The sequence below is a fragment of the Tachypleus tridentatus genome, chromosome 2, assembly GCF_004210375.1.
Source record: "Tachypleus tridentatus isolate NWPU-2018 chromosome 2, ASM421037v1, whole genome shotgun sequence".
NCBI classification, from domain to species: Eukaryota; Metazoa; Arthropoda; class Merostomata; order Xiphosura; family Limulidae; genus Tachypleus; species Tachypleus tridentatus.
Genome location: NC_134826.1, coordinates 64,632,444 through 64,649,459, shown reverse-complemented (window position 1 = coordinate 64,649,459; position 17,016 = coordinate 64,632,444). Strand labels below are relative to the sequence as shown.

General features: G+C 35.0%; 1 pseudogene; it reads right to left on the bottom strand.

Annotated features, from left to right (window-relative positions):
• Nucleotides 1–12,650: 12,650 nt before the first annotated feature.
• Nucleotides 12,651–16,395, bottom strand: LOC143245516 (55 kDa erythrocyte membrane protein-like; annotated as a pseudogene).
• Between the last annotated feature and the right edge of the window lie 621 nt (nucleotides 16,396–17,016).

Below are 17,016 nucleotides of genomic sequence, written 5' to 3'. Positions count from 1 at the left end.
TCGAAAAAGCTTATTAAAACTTGGCAACTTGCCAGAACATACATTTTCTTCAAGTGGAAATAACATTTAGCCTTGACATCAACCGCAGTGAAACTTCAATCCACTACTTATTTACACAAATTTAATTCGCCTGCTTACCACTGAAGAAAAACTTGTTTTTCTTCTGAAGAATTGGGTGAGCTGGGTTTAAAGCCATTCGAAGTACAGTTAGTTGGATAAACTGGAGTGCACTTTCTCAAGAGAAGTACATATTTCCGTGGGATGATGTTTAGGGGAACAACCACATATTACAGTAAATTTAACAACAGGTCACGAATAAACTGAGCAAATAAAACGACAATACGTTACAGAAGTGTAGCTTTGACAAGGTGGTTACAAATACCTCCCTCCCATATCGATGTTTTTAGAAAGAGTTAAATTCAAGGTCATATATTAGCATGAGAAACATCACGTAATCCAAGAGGGGACTTCTGCAACCTAGGCATTGCAAGTTAATAAGGAGTCTAATGAGAAGGTGTGGCCACATATCTCTAGCCTCTTAACAGCGCCATCTGCAACACATTATTTTAGATTTTTTTTTAATTCCTTACGTTGCGAACCTCATTGAGATGAAAGTGTTAAGTTTTCTGTCCCTCCCCTAGAATTCTTCCAATAAAATACTAGAAATACAAGCACATTTTAACAAAATAGCAAACCAGCTGAACCACGTTGACTTAAACTATTGTATGAGCTGTTTAAGACTTAATTAACTTATTTATAGTTTCAAACCGACTGGAGCTTGGGGAACCCTTCTGGGTATTATACCATTTTTTTTTCACCGGAAGTGTTCCTCTATACATACAGTGAGACACTTACTGGTAGACATCCCCATATACTCCATGCTTAAACAAGTACACTAACTTTATATATTAAAAATATATATATCCTAGACATGCTAAAACGGTGATGATTTCATTTGTGAGGTTTGGATTGGTTTTATTTGAATTTCTCGTAAAGCCACACGAGGGCTATCTTGGCCATCTATCCCTAATTTAGCAGTGAAATACTAGAAGGAAGGCAGATAGTATTCGCTACCCACCGCCAACTCCCGGTCTACTCTTTTATGAACGAACAATAGGATCGACCGTCACATTATAACGCAGGCTACGGCTGTTCCAAACGTGTACATAGGCACAGATAGTCCATTGTATAACTTGACTCAAGACAAATGAATAAACAGACGATAAAACTTTGGTTCGTAATTCATTAGGAATACTACTGTCGATGTTCCCAATAATCCCATATTTTAGTTACCAAAAGATAGATTGTGGTGATACGATGCCACAAACGACTGCAAATAGGAACATCATATTATTCAACATTTGAGACCACAAAAAAAGGAAAGACGCTGTCGAATAGATGTTATCTCCTCCATAAGTAAAAGGTGTTTGTTATAGTTCAACATCGACTGACATGTCTCTTCGGATTGCCTCCACAATGGCACAGCGATATGTCTACGGACTTACAACGCTAACATCACGGTATCAATACCCGTGGTGGGGAGAGAACAGGTAACCCACTGTATAGCTTTATGCTTAACTTCAAACAAACAGACTCTTAAGATTATATGTAATATTACATCTTTCTGTACAAACTTGATCGCTAGATTTTCTAATCAACGTCCTGGTCCCGAAACAAGAGAGAACTTATACTAGTCTGTATACAGGTAACATAAAGGCATTTACGCTAGCCTTTATACAAGTAACATAACGGCACTTATGCTAGTCTGTATACTGGTAACATAACAGCATTTATGCTAGTCTGTATACAGATAACATAACGGCACTTAAGCTAGTCTGTATATAGGTAACAGAAAGGCACTTATGTTAGTCTGTATACAGGCAACATAAAGACACTTATGCTTAGCCTAGAGTTACTATTAACGTAAAAGCAGTTTTACTCATTTTGTTTATTTGTAACACACAAGCATTTCTGGTTAGCCTATGCATTGTAATCATAAGCACACTCCTGCTAAGCCTATTTACTATTAACCTAACACCACTTCTGTTTAGATTGAACGCTGTTACTAAGAATGTTATTTTTCATTATCCTCTGCACTGGTAACGAATGAAGTTTAAGTTGACTCTTATGAAGTGATTGAACACTTACTGTGAGCTGTAAAACCACAGATGTTTTCGTTTTATTTCAGAATTCCACCAAAACTAAACAAGGACTACCTTCGCATAGATCCCTTTAATTTTAAAGTTACGGGCTAGAGGGAAGGCAGCTAGTCAACGCCATCCACTGCCAATACTTAATTAAGCTACTCCTTCCTTGATGGAATAATGGTTTTTTTTATCGCACTCTACCCAGACTGCGGAGTACGTTTAGGCAGTGACGGATCTCGAGACATTTAACCCTCAGGGCATGTTAATCATTAATACATTCCCCACACTAGAACAGTTGTATTAATGACACACATTAGAAAGAACGAAACACCGGAATCACAACTGCTTTACAACAAACAACCTAACCCCCACACGTGGGGAATAAAAAAGTTATCCAGATATTAAAACAACATAGACACATTAGAGTTTATAGATGAATTACGGTTTAATATAATCAGCGAAGATCTATCAATGCAACATTTTCAGACAACAATCAGGCCCAAATAGAGAGAAAGTATCTTATACCTGCTTACTTTAAGAATTTGTTTTCTTTTGCCTTGAGACGGAAAACATTTTGTACTAAACGTGTGTGTGTTTATATATGTATATAGGTACATGATAATATACAAACGCGTAGGTTCAAGAAGTCTTGATATAACTGAATAAAAACCTTATAACCCGAGCACTTTCGAAAGGTTTACATACATATGTACGCACATATATGTAATTATATAACACACGCGTACATAGATATACATCTTTAGATTAATTCAAATGTCAAACTGGGCATGTTTATATGTATACGAATCAACTTAAATCTTCCAAATATGCAGCTGTAAAATCATCCAGCTATGCAACACGTAACTTTACCAGCATTTCTGTTTGTAAGCAGCTGTAGATTAAATCAGTAATGCAACACGTAACTTACCAAGCATTTGTTATTGTAAGTAGCTGTAGAATCAATCAGTGATGTAACACGTAATTTAACCAGAATTTGTTCTTGTAAGCAGCTGTAGAATCAACCAGTTATGCAACACGTAACTTAACCAGCATTTGTTATTGGAAGCAGCTCTATGATCAATCAGTTATGCAACACGTAACTTAACCAGAATTTATTATTGTAAATAGTTGTAGAATCAATCAGTGATGCAACACGTAACTTAACCAGCATTTGTTGTTTTTCTTTTCGATGTTATTTGTTTCTATATTAGAGATAAACAACAAAAGTATAGTTTTCTATTTTATCACGAAATGATGGCGATATTTTGTCAAACTTGAAAATAATTATTTTATGTTAAATATAATTAAACATTCAGCTCAATTTTTTAACGATTAACTTTTTTTCAGTTCTTTGTTCAACTTTACCAAGTTTTTTTCTCAAGCACTATACTAGTTCTTCTGTGATACAAAAAAACTTAATTTTCAACAACTGACATTATCCAATCTTTATGACTGATTTACTTGTTAATGTAGTGCATACATTGTATTTCAATATTCTAATTTTTGAAATACTTATTTCTTCGTTCATTCGCACTATGTAATATCTGTTTATTATGAATTTGTGTAATTTATTAATTTTTATGGTATAAGCACGTGGTCATTACTGAATAAAGAAGAAGGCAATTAATTTTTGTAACATAATTCTTGTAAGGCCCGGGCATGGCCAGGTGATTAAGGCGCTCGACTTGTAATGTAAAGGTCGAGAGTTCGAATCCCTGTCGCACCAAACATGCTCGCCCTTACAGCCGTGAGAACGTTATAATGTGTCAGTCAATCCCACAATTCATTGGTAAAAGAGTAGTCCAAGAGTTGGCGGTATTTGGTAATGACTAGCAGCCTTCCGTCTAGTCTTACACTGCTAAATTAGAGACGGCTAGCGCAGATAGCCCTCGTGTAGCTTTTGTTTTTAGTGGTTATATTTATAAAATGCTACTGTTTTAACCTCTCTCTTTGTTTTCGATTGTTATATTTAGAAGTTGTTTCCGTTTTAAGAGTTATGTTGAAACATTACCTCCATTTCAACTTATTTAATTTGTTCGCAGGGGTTGTATCTAAACTTGTTTCAGCCAGTAGTAATTCCTCTTTTAATTTTATGCCCTTGTTAAATAACAAGGTCAGGTACATATATCCTTTGTAAAAAGTAGGTAATTCTTTTAATTTCGTTGAGATTAATCCAGCGATCGTTTTAATGTTAGTACGACTTTCTAGACTTTTACATAATCTTATGTTATTGCTAGGTATTATGATAATCCTGGGACGAAACTAGAAGAGATGATAAAATATCAAAGTATCCGCTCCCCATTGGTCCGAAAATGCGCTACTAATAATACAACAATATCAATATATTTGCATCTGCTTTGAGAGTAATAAACACGAGTTTGATTTTATTGTATTGATTGGTATGTCCTCCTCCACAGCAACCAATTATATTTTGTTGTCTGTAACAAATACGTCTTTCTTTCTACAGACCTATTTTATAAAGGCTTGTCACTAGTTACCACTTTGGTCGTTAATATTTCCTTCATTTCATTGTGGCAGCTTCAAGCCATGGAACAACAAGAAAAGCATTTAGAAACTTTATATTAAGTTCATGGCGAATATTACCAATCATTCGACAGTGCAATGCAGCTGCGATTTATTTGCGTTGGAAAATAATAAAATGCCATTTCCTAGAAAAATCAACAACATTTGTACAGCAACATATGTGGAGCCAAAATACACAATACTGAAGAGAAAGGAGGATTCAGTGTTCATTGTGGAAACTGAAAAACTCGCACAGTGGAGGATTAGGACAATAGGTTTTAAAACGATATTTCAAGCCAGATAAACATATTCATTTGCAAAGTGAAGGCTATCATTACGAAAAAGATCCTTTCGACTCATAAAATTCGCCATTTATTGGCAATAAGCTACGATGAAGTTGGACGCATTTCAACAATATTAACAAACAAGAAACTGAATTTGAGGAAAGCTCACAAGCCAAAAGTTCACTATCTTCGAGTTGAATATCCAACTCAATTGTTTTCAAAAGTAAGACGATCATAGAAACTGTAATATCATTCGACCGTATGTCTGTTGCAGCTCCTATTGTGGATGAAATATAGAAAGTTTCGTGGTGTGTTGTTTAAGAATGTCATCGTCGTCTTTCACAAAGCTTGCTACAATGGGGATTAGTCAACTATATTTAATCACGATCACAAAAATAAACATAATGAACACTGAAGAAAGCTGTTCGAAGAAAAACGTTTCTATATAGTGTGTTTAATATTTAATATTAATAAGTCCTATGACTTCTGTGTTTCATTACCCGGATGTAATAAACAAAGACGGACAATCTCCAACATCTGACTACATCAGTCCTCATAATAGCACACACACATTTTAATTTTATTTTAGAGGTGTACTATAAGGATGGACACATCCTTTCAACAGTGGTCAGTAGTACCCCTTTGATAACAGATGTCTTGATACTTATTTTGATAACTTTAATTATTTTATTATTCACTCTACCCCTCACTCAGTGGCTTAGCGGTATATCTGCGGACTTACAACTCTAGAAAACGGTTTTTTGATACCCCTGGTGGGCAGAGCACAGATAGCCCATTCTGTAGTTTTGTGCTTAAATACAAACAAACTTTATTATCCAGATGCAGCATACAGACAAATTTTTGCTTTTGTTTTTCATATTCATCCTAAGTACGGTGGACATGAAGTACAGTAACATTTAAAATTAAACATTAAAGAATTGTTTTTGAAATATGACTAATGATTTTCTGTGTATGAGTCTCAGTATGACCTCTGAAAATATATTTTAAATGATATTTTTTTAGATCTGAAATATAGTAGTTACTTTGTACATTTTAAATATGGTAAAATGTATGAAATAATATCTGGTTTGCTATCAAAGTTAAACTGTGACATTAGTAATAAACAAACATGAGCTTCCTTTAGATATAACTGTCTGAAATACTAGTAGCACGACCGAGATCATGTAGGTGGCGGTAAGTAAAATAATAATAAGAAAATACTAGCTGAACTACACCAAATTCGCATACGACATAGTATAGTAACAGTTATTCTGTTAATAGAGGCTTGGTTAATTTCAACGTGCCCTCCTGCCTTACAAATATTCTAACTAGATGGTTCCCCTGTAAATCAGCTTTCACTTCTTAATTTAGTTGCTCAGCAGAAAAAACAAATCCCAGATCCGAGCAATCTCTACATATACGAGATTATAGTATAAATATATTACAAATTATAGTATTTTGAGTATGAATTCAAACTGTAAAGCTTAATCACATGTACGTCGCTGATACTTACAAAATGAGAACTTATGATAATTTACCGCCATTCCTCATACTTATAAGTGTCGAATAAACATATACGTCGTTCATTCGGACGATGTAAAATTACGATAGGATGATAATACCGGTTCTTCGACATCACAAACTGAGCCAACATTCTAGACTAGAATAAAAATACACACAATCATCTTTCAGCCCGCCTTCGTGTGAGCCATTTTAAATATAACGCTAGAGGGCGCTACCTTCATGTTACGAGTCACATTCCAAATTTATATGAAATCAAAAATGAAACCATGACTTAGAAAATGCAATTCGTGTAAACCTTCTATAAATGAGTAGTCGAATAAATATTGAAACAAATACATACAATTAACTGAGAGGGAGACATGTTTCATTATTATCTCACAGGTTTGGGGCTCAGATGTTTTCGACTAAAGTTCTAATATTCTAAACATAAAATAAGAAAAGGAAATGAAGAACACGATGTAATATTTTTACGAATGATAAATAACAATGTTAAAATAATAATAACCCTTTAAATAAAGCTGTATTCTATATAACTGAATTTTAAACAAATCAAAGTACGGATTAATTAAATAATGCTTTATTTATTTGTTTTAGCGCAACACCACCTTGAACTATCTGCTTTGTCCACCGCCAGGGGTCGAAACTCGTTGTAGTTCATGCAGTTACCAATAAGTCGCTATAGGAAAAAAATCGTACGTGGAAGTGAAGCGAAAGAAAATATCACATGCAATTATTACAAAAGCAAAATCATAGTCATTTACTTTTCATCAAACTAAAAGACAAACAACATACAAGAATCAAATAAAAAGTATTCTAATAACTATACAAGGAGGTCGAAGCTGATAAACTTTGCAGTATACAACACTAAACTTTATAGAACAAAGACAAACATGAGTTAAATGAAATAGGCAAAGCAAATTGTAGGTACGCGCATATTTTTTTCGTCAAAACAAATATTGCTGCTATCTGTTTATTATTTAGCCTCTTTTCTCACCAAATGTATAACAGGAAGAATTAATATCAGCACAGTAATGGAAACACAAAGTTCACACACAAAGATATAAGAACATTTTATTTTCTGGTGGTTTTCTTTTTCAGATTTGCTAAAGTCAATTTGAACACTTAGTAAATTCCACTTTATGAAGAAAAATAATAGAAACTACTTGAAAACATTCATTTTTAGTCTACCGTCTGAAACCAAACAAATTATTATCTCCTCTTTTACCTAAACTTAATTTGTAAGCAAAGAAATATAAGGGACATAAATAGATAGAAATAGATCATTTATGTTGATGTACTTCATTCCTAGGTCCGGCATGGCCTAGCGCGTAAGGCGTGCGACTCGTAATCGGCGGGTTCGCGCCCGCGTCGCGTTAAACATGCTCGCCCTCCCAGCCGTGGGGGTGTATAATGTGACGGTCAATCCCACTATTCGTTGGTAAAGAGTAGCCCAAGAGTTGGCGGTGGGTGGTGATGACTAGCTGCCTTCCCTCTAGTCTTACACTGCTAAATTAGGGACGGCTAGCACAGATAGCCCTCGAGTAGCTTTGTGCAAAATTTCCAAACAAACAAAGCTTCATTCCTTTAAGGCTAAAAATAAAAAACTTTACTATGTTTTTTCTTCTCTGTTATAACTTGAAATATTATTATGTCAATAATAATATTCATTTGTATTTTAATTAAAATAATCTGAGGGTCGCGGGTTCGAATCCCCGTCACACCAAACATGTTTGCCATTTCAGCCATGGGGGTGTTGTAATGTCACGATCAATCCCACTATTCGTTGGTGAAAAAGTAGTCCATGAGTCGACGGTGGGTGGGGATGGTTAGCTGCCTTTCCTCTTGTCTTATACTGCTAAATTAGGGGAGGCTAGCATAGATAGCCTTCGTGCAGCTATGCGCGAAATTCAAAAACAAACAAACATTTCAAATCAATTTAAGATTTTGGAGATAACTAGGGAGATAACTTGTAACTATTATTTTTCAGTTAATGTTGAATGGTCGTCTTTCGTAACTACATACAGCCTGTTCTATGGCACGATAAATGTACAGTACATTTCACTGCAACGCAATTTCCAGATAATTCACAGATAAAGTTGTCTTAAAACTCTCTATAATCATAAAGGATTAAGTGATTCTTGAAAAGGATTATGTATGTTTGGAGTTAAGTACAAAATTATATAATGGGCTATTTGTGTTATGCTCACTGCGAAACATTTTTTTTGGATTATAAGCCCTCAGACCTTTCGGTGTGAGGGGTGGAGGCTTTGAACAAGAAATTTCTTTCTTAACAACATACAATCAAATAACTAATTAAAGAACTAAATAGTTAAAGGAGGTATAGCTTCAAGCTTTGATGGCCGAAAAAAACTACATCTTAAAATGATGGTCAACGAAGACGCGAAGAGCACTGGAAGAGCAAATTTGATACGGACGCGATTTAAATGGTTAAATATTTTCAAACACATCAATTTAATTGTAAAAGAGAAACTGAAACAAAAGCAAGTATAACTTTGTTAAGGCCTTGATATTTCTGTATTAAATTTGGTTGGTTGATTGTAAAACAGAAAGCAATACAATGAGCTATCTGTGTTCTTCTCACTAGGGGTACCTGTTTGTAAGTCATTGTGTTAAAGACCTTATGACCGAAGCTGAAATACTTACCCTCAAATTTAAGACGTATTTTGATACAGTTCACTACTGTTGAGGTTTATATACTGCATAATTTTGAGTACTTTTAAGGAATAGCCAGTCACAAAGATCGATGTAAATAACCGGTAACAAGTGTAACTAAGCAAGACATATATCTACCTAGTGGTAGCAACTGTAACCAAGTTATTCTTGACGACGAGAAACCCATTTAAATAAAACTGTATCTCAGGACGGCTGGTATGGGTTTTAACACTTTTATTGATTAGGTGAGAACAGCGTTTTGACCTTCCTAAATTATCTTCAGGTTAACAAAGAACTTGCAACACATGTCTTAGAGACGAGAGTATAAACAGGTGCAAGGTTGTAGGGGGCGTTATATTTGGATGTTAGGTTCTTAATTAGTATAGGTATAAAGATATTCCTTTATATTGGTTTAATTTTGGTTTTAGTTGCTGTATCAGTAGGGCTTCTTTGACTTTGCGTTTGTTTATATTTGTTTCCCTTCTTATTATCTGGGTATTTTCTATGATTATCTCGTGTTTATTTGATTTGCAGTGTTGAAAAACGTGTGAAGGTATATTTTTGAGTTCTTCGAATCTAGTTTCCATTTATTTACTTGTTTCTCCAATACAGAAGTCGTAGCAGTTGTTGCATTATATTTTATAAATTATGTTGGTGTTGTGTTTCTCAGTGTAGTTTTCACATGGTATGGACTTTAGTTTTGTTCCTGGTTTTTGAATAAACGTGATGTTTACTGGAATGTTGTGTTTTATGTTTTTTACAAATGCTGGTTATTTTTTCGCTGATGTCGGAAACATATTGTATACAGCAGTATAAGATTTTGTAGTCTGTTGTGTCTTGGGATTTATTGTTGTTTGTTGCTGGTCTAGGTGTGTGTGTATAATTTTTCAACGGTTTTTTGAGGAAATTTGTAGATGTCGATGAAATGTTGTATAATTTTGCTGATTTCATGATTAATTTATTGAGTGAACACAGCTTTGTGGCTGTGTTTACTTGCGATCAATTCAATTCAGCCTTACACCGACCACTGGTACAGGTATGTTGATACAATTGCTGGATTCACATCTACACAACACACACTTAGTTGTTTTCAATCACATTAACCCGATATATCCCAACAATAAGTTCACGTGCGAACAGGAATAACTAACCAAATAGCATTTCTTAACCTCAAGATCACTAGAACTGATACACAATTCAAAACAGAAATTCACAGAAAAATCACCCATACTGGACTATACATTTCCTAGGACCCAGCACACGAAACAAAAACACAACATATTAGGAAACCAAATAAACACAGCCACAAAACTATGCTATGAATCCAAATGTTTAAAACTTTGAGTTAACGTTTAGAATTTCTTTCTTTAAAATTGATCAATTTTTATTTTGTTAATTTATAAACATGTTTCTGTATTACAGTAGCTAGTACTTATTGGGGTCTAAAACTAATCTAAATGCTGTATTGAAATCTAAACGTTAATAGCGTAATGCCAGTTGCTAAACAGACCTTCAAAACTTTTTTCCTATTTTTGAACACCCCACGATAAGTCTAGTTTTCAAATCGAAAGAGAGTGAGAATGTAACATTATAGTGACGATACAGAGTAACGTTTTACGTCTAACACACTTACACGATCCCGTAACACCAAACATGGTCGCCTTTTCAGCCGTGGGGGCGTTATAATGTTACCATCAATCTCACTATTCGTTGGTAAAATATAGCCCAAGAGTTAGCGATTCGATGAAAACAACATAGAGAGTGTACTCAAGTGTTCAAAGGATTTTCAACACCTGAAATGCTCATGAAAAATACAAGAAGGAAAAGAGAAAGTTCCTTATTTTTTTATCACACCACTGTAGTTCTTGATGACAGATTATTACTTATAATACAGGGTGGCCCGTAAGTCCCTACCCATCTATATATCTTAAGTATCCAGTGTATCTGTATGCTGTCCCTCATTCTCGCTGCATAATATTATGCGGCGCCATGTTCTGTGAGACAATTTCCTCAACATAGTAGGGGTTATTGTTCCATATACAACTGTAACATCTGCCTTCAACTCATCATTAGTATTATAACGTTGTTTAGACACAACATATGGATAGGTAGGGACTTACGGGCCACCCTGTAGTTATAAATGAATTTCTGGACAGTTTTAAATATATACAAATGAAACACATAGTAGGAGAAAATTAGGTTTTGTGTGAAAATGTATAGAAGTAGTACCCTGGACGGCATATCGAAAAAAATATTGCCCAATTATAATTACATGTATTCACTTAGATATAAAACAAGAATAAAGTTTAATACACCATTCTATATAAAGATTCTAGGTTAAGCTGGTGGTGATGATTCTAGATTAAACTGATGGTGGTGATTCTTGGGTAACATGGTGGTGGTAATTCTAGGTTAACCTGATGGTGGTGATTCTATATTAAACTGATGGTTGTTATTCCAGGTTAACCTGGTGGTAGTGGTGATTTTAGGTTAAACTGATTATGGTGATTCCAGGTTAAACTGATGGTAGTGATTCTAGGTTAAACCGATGGTTGTGTTTCTAGTTTATATCGATGGTAGCGATTCCAGGTTAAACTTGCAGTAGTGGTTCTAGGTTAAACTGATAGAGGTTATTCTAGGTTAAACTGATGATTTGGATTCTAGTTTAAACTGATGGTAGTTATTCTAGGTTAAACTGATTGTGGTGATTCTAGGTTAAACTACGGTGGTGATTCTATGTTGAACTGGCGATGGTGGTTTTAGTTTAAACTAGTGGTGATGATTCTAGGTTAAACTGATTATGGTGATTCCAGGTTAAACTGATGGTGGTGATTCTAGTTTAAACTGGTAGTGGTGATTCTAGTTTAAACTGATGGTGATTATTCTAGTTTAGACTGATGATTGTCATTCTAGGTTAAGCTGATGGTGGTGATTCTAGGTTAAACTGATTGTGGTGATTCTATGTTCAACTGGCGATGGTGGTTCTAGTTTAAACTAGTGGTGGTAATTCTAGGTTAAACTGATTATGATGATTCCAGGTTAAACTGATGGTGGTGATTCTAGGTTAATCTGATGGTGGTGATTCTCGGTTAAACTGGCGATGGTGGTTCTAGTTAAAATTGGTAGTGGTGATTCTAGGTTAAACTGATTATGAGGATTCCAGATTAAACTGATAGTGGTGATTTTAAGTGGTGAGATGAGTCCAGCTTAAATAGGTAATGAATCCAGGTGAGCACAGTGGTTAATTCAGGTGAATATGGGAATAATTTCAGGACAGCCTAAAGATAAATCCAGGTGAATCTGGTGATAAAGTCATAGTTTTGAAAACTCTTACTTTGATTGTAATGACAATCGATGTGCTAAAGATAAATATAGAGATAAAAAAATATTGGCTCACTACCTGCGGTTTAACATCCAAGATGGCTACGTTTCCTTCAGCGTGGATCGCTCTAATGGTCTCCAGTTTGGTTTCGTACATAGCCCAACCGTACATTCCGTATTATAAATATTCATTAGCAGCTATGCCCGCCATCATCTCGTCGAGAGAAACAAAGAAATAGGTTCTTCCCTTTTCGTCCGATTTCCTTTGGGGTCTTGTCGTACCTTAAGTTAAAAGAAATGTATGTATTGACGTATAATCTAATGAAGAGCTGTAGAAAACTGGTCATAAATTAAATTGTGTTTACTATGTTCATTTCAAAGGAAACTAACAGTATGTATATCATTATTGAACTTTTAAGCCTTAAATTTTGGTTGTTGATAAGTGCAAAGCTATACTACGGACATTGAAACCCGATTTTTAGTATCGTAAGCCTGCAGAATTACCGCTACTCCGCTGTGGGGAGAACATAAGTTGTAAGAATCACATTGTAATTGTTACAATGTAGTAATTTATTGATGACAAATAATGGAGTAATTTCAAAGTGGATAACATAAAAACCTTCTAAGATGAAGTTATCTAGTACTGGAATCAAAATATCTAAAGCCAAATTAAAGATGCCAATAAAAGAATGGATAGAATTAGAGTTCACTTGAATAAACTGCACAATGGGCTAATTATACTATTCCAAAGGGAAATCGAACCCCGAATTTTATTCTTGTGAATGTTCAAACGTACCGCTGAGTCAATGAGGGGGTGTAATTAAAACTACGAAACTATATAACACATTTTGTTATAACACGTATAACTTTTCAGCAATTTCATTTTAAAATTACAACTTCGTAAGCCTAGTTTAAAATCCAAGCAGAGTGGATAGCATTATAACTACAAGGGATTAAAAAATATGTTGGACTCACGAGGTATAGGATAAGCAAATTTCTCAAGATCATTTCCTATAAGGGTGGTTTTGATGTCTTCTCCCAACTCCGTGGGCACCTGAAAAAAAATTACCCAACAACGTTTGATTATGTTACAAACATGTAGAATATTGGCTCTGTTGATTCAGTACACAGATACTGTTTTCGTGAACTTATTTTTACGATGCTTTTTCTTTTTTTTTGCTTTATGTTGCCCTGCGGTTAAACAGTAAATTTGAAGAGTTACAACTCTAAAATTCATGATTCAATCCCTTTCTTTCATCGCAGACACAGCTAGGTTAGCATATCGTATAACATTTGTACTTAAAACAATCCCTCCCTCCAGTGGGATAGCGGTATTTCTGCGAATTTACAATGCTAGAAATCGGGTTTCGATACCCGTTATGGGCAAAGCACAGATAGCCCATTGTGTAGCTTTGTAATTAATTACAAATAAGCAAACAATGACCATAATAGAAACGATAACTGTAAGTCTAACTTTCCAATGGCCACAACAGACGATAATTTTAAGCTTAACCACGAGGTGTATGCATTTTTGAGGAGTTAATAAATTCTCTCGTTTTTGTCTATCCTGATAAAAAAAGGAAAAAGTCTGACTAACATGAGGTTTAACGGTTACTAGAATATTTTATATTTATTTGTTTGTTTTAAAAAAATCAAAATTATTTACGATAGAATTTTCCTCAAACAATGGAGAGCACCTCTCATGGAAGGGTAAGAATTTTCTTAGAATTTTCATGGAAGGGTATGTCCAATTTTCTGGGGAGTGCGTGCCAGCACAAGATTGTTTTATATTCATAACAAGAATTTCAACTTGGCAAGGCGGCTAGGGCGTTCGATCAGTAATCTGAGGATCGTGGGTTCGAATTCCCATCACACCAAACATGATCGTCCTTTTAGCCGTGACGGCGTTATGTGACGCTTAATTCCATTGTTCGTTGGTAAAAAGAGTAGTCCAAAAGTTGGCAGTGGGTGGTGGTGACTAGCTGCCTTCCCTCTAGTCTTAAACTGCTAAATTAGGGACGGCTAGCGTAGATAGCCTTCGTTTTGCTTTGCGTGAAACTCAAAAACAAACAAACAAACAATTGAGTTAAATGCGCTTCCGTAAATAGTCTTCCTGGCGTTGCATATTAAGAAAGCTATGGATCTTCGTCTTACATGTCATGCCTCTATGTGGTGAGCGTATCTAGGGGAGAGGACCATATTAGTTATTTTAACAAGTTAAGTTCAATATTACAGATGTCTGCTTGTTAAACAAAGGGGTATCTGTGCTAATCTCACTACAGGTATTGAAACCCACTTTTTTGTGTTATAAATGCATAGACTTGCCGCTAAGCCACCGATGGGCTAAAATAAGAGAGAGACGACATGATTAGCAACTGTAATGTCATACTCCTATCGTTTTTGTTTCTTTAAATTTAGTTTCTTTTGTTAATATTATTATAAAGTTTTAAATAAAATTTTTAATATTATTGTTATTAATTTCTACGTTTGTGAAAGATATTTTGCACTTTTAGCTCAATATAAATACAGGTAACAGTAGATTTAACGACTAGCATAAATATCTCAAGTTGACCAAACTTCATGAGACATTATTAGGATTTCGGCCGAAAATGTCGTTAGCAGAAAAAAGTACACAACCAATGTTTGAACTCATTTTAATCATTGTATGTTAGTTTATGTACATATTGAGTTATGACACTGTATACTTGTCAGTTTGGAATATTTATATACTTGACTCCATTAATACATAGATTATTGATTTATACCGTTAGCTTGTTTTTGACCAGAAGTTACCATTAACCAGAAACATCTCAACCGCTACAGCTGTAATGAGTGTATAATAAAATGAATATCAAATACGAACGTGTAACATTACAACCTTTAATGAGTTTTGTTTGTTTGTTTGTTTGTTTGTTTTTTAATTTCGCGGAAAGCTACACGAGGACTATCTGCGCCAGCCATCCCTAATTTAGCAGTGCAAGACTAAAGGGAAGGCAGTTAATCATCATCACTCACCCCCAACTCTTGGACTACTCTTTTACCAATGAATAGTGACATTGACCGTCACATTATAACGCCTCCATGGCTGAAAGGGCGAGAATGTTTGGTGTGATGGGGATTCAAACCCGCGACATTCGGATTACGAGTCGAGCGCCTTAACCACCTGAACATACCAGGCCTTTAATGAGTTTTATGTAAAATATATGAGACCAGGCATGACTATACATTTTGTGTAAATGACACTAAACTTTGAAGACCACGTACAAATATACTGTAATACTAATATTTAGCGCCAGACCATAACCATGCGCAAATTGGATATAGGGATTGACATTTTGCTAGCTTGTAAAACTATTTCAAACCTTTGATGATTAAATTATACGAATTACAAAGTTTCGCGAAGAAAATCAAACTTACCTAAAAGAACTAATGTTTTTCTTTTAAAAGCAGGTAACTACAACTTTTTCATAGGTTGCTACGTCCAGCTGATCAAATATAGCGCTGTGCTTGGCTAAGTATCTACCTCGAAAATGTTTCTTCTTGTTGCTAAATATTAAGCAACTAACTGAAAATTGAAAACACTAGTGTTTTTTTAAACAAATACACGAATCACTGCAACACAAATCTATAAAGTATCTGATAAGTTAAGCCTAAAGTAGGCCTAACATGTAACTATATTCTACTAACTTAAGCTACTGTAACTTAAACAGTTTAATATTCTAGTTTTTGAATTTTTGAAAGATAGGGACACTGATAATAATAGCGTATACAGCAAGAATTTGGGAATTATTACACTTTGGTATAGTACATTTAAGACTAAACACTAAGGGTTATCAAGCACTTCACATGAACAAGGACTGGCTGCATAAAAGTAAAAACTATTGCACGAGACGTTCTAATTTACTCTTTAACACGGGAACCATATCCCAATCAGAGGCAAAGTCGTGTGTTTGTGTGGCATAGCAAAAAACAAGAAATTCCAGTGATAGTTTTCTGGATATTTTGCATATAATGTTGGAAAGTCTGGTATATAGTGCATCGAAATAGGTAATTCATATGGTGGTTTTTTTATTTCAGTCTGGGGTTATGAGCACTCAAAGGGTTTCAGAATGGACGCCAGATCAACAACCAGACACACGAATTGCTTATCTGTATTTTGATTTTCAAATCAATTTCTCTCATTGTGTATTTGAGTTTGGAGATCTAGTTGTTAATCTTCTGATCTGCTTCAACCACTATCACTACTGTCCTTGTCAACACCAAATATGTATATGAGTAATGCCATAACGCATTTGGTCTGAATAGGTGATTCTGCCTTAACAAGGGCCGCCCAAAAATCTATTGTAATTGCGTCCACAGCGGCCACGAGAGTTACAAGTGGAACTTCTTGGAACCTCGTATACGGAAGTATTTGAAGCAGTAATGATGGCTGATGATAACATGTCAAGGAATAGCGAAGGTCTAGCCACGGTCAGCTATCTGCTGAAGATCTATTGTGGTCTGGTCGGGAAAACAGATGTCAAAAACGTGTAAAGATGAAGAAG